Source organism: Ahaetulla prasina, chromosome 3 (genome assembly GCF_028640845.1).
Source record: "Ahaetulla prasina isolate Xishuangbanna chromosome 3, ASM2864084v1, whole genome shotgun sequence".
Taxonomy (NCBI): Eukaryota; Metazoa; Chordata; class Lepidosauria; order Squamata; family Colubridae; genus Ahaetulla; species Ahaetulla prasina.
Window position 1 is genome coordinate 192,518,399 of NC_080541.1, and position 1,282 is coordinate 192,519,680.

Consider the following 1,282-nt stretch of genomic DNA (forward strand, 5'->3'; position numbering starts at 1 on the left):
ACATGGTTGCTTAAACAGCTTTGGACCACTAAATTATCATTTTTAGCCCTCAGTGAACTATCTCAGGGGACGACCATAGGCTGCCATTTCAGACAATCACTTGGATTTGAGGTAGATCCTCCTCCCTTCCGTCTACAAGTGGATCTCCATGCAAAGGGTCCACATGGTGAGATTGTGTTGCAGGGATTATTTATAATTCTGCTTAATCTTAATCATTCAGGAAAGTCCTTGGTGGATAGTTTGTTCAGATAATTAGCATCTAAATAATCCAGTCTTCCATTATCTATATCAGGGAGCATACCAATTCAAAAATATTTTGATTAGTACCCCATTCTCCCCTCCCCGCCCCCCAAGATATCTAGAACCTCTATCAGTTGCCTTGGCTTTGCATCTTTGCCAGAAATCTTTGCCCTTTTTCAACAAGACAGTCAAGAGTAGAAAGGGTAGGTATTGAGATTGGGGTGCAGTGCAGTACCACCTATTACAATGTGTTTCTATGAAGCTTTTGTGTTTTCTCCCCAATCCTTGCAGCACGTTTACACTAGAAAATAGTTCTTCTGAGTTGAGGCCACTACTTAATCTCTCCAGGCCTCCTACTGGATTGTATAAATCATTCTGGTGACACTACAAGAGCAAAACCAACATTTATTGAACCAGGCTTTCCTATTTTGGAGGGTTTAATGTTGAAATTAGCAGGATTTTGCATCCTGAAGACATGGTTCAGGGAAGGGGCTAAGACAGTAGACCCATAACGTGCTTATTTTCCTAAGAAAAATTGCCTTGCCCCCAAATCACTAAATTTTGTCAACATGATTTGAGTGCTTTGGAAGTTATGTATAAACTCTAGAATGCCCAATCAGATTTCATTGGTTTTGGCTCTATATCACATGAATATCCTTGTTTTGAAAGGACAATCATGCAAATCGGTGAATAAATTCAATAAATAAATCTTGTAATCTCACCTCTACCAGATTCTAGAGAACTACGCTGTATGTGGGCTTTGTAGAAGCCGATCCAAGAAACATTGATGGCTTATGCAATTTTGATATCTTGCAGCACAACACTAGCTATACCCTTGATCTGCCTTAGGTAACTAATGCTATTATTACTACTTTGATCTGTAAATTCCCCAACTGCTAGGCAACCAATAGTCAAATAGTTATCTACATAGAAGTGAATGCAGAAGCTGTGTCTCAGGACATGCTTAAAATAAGTGCCTACCAGTCCAAACTGCTTACCATTATTTAAATACACAATACTTAAATAATCAAAAGACAGTAAA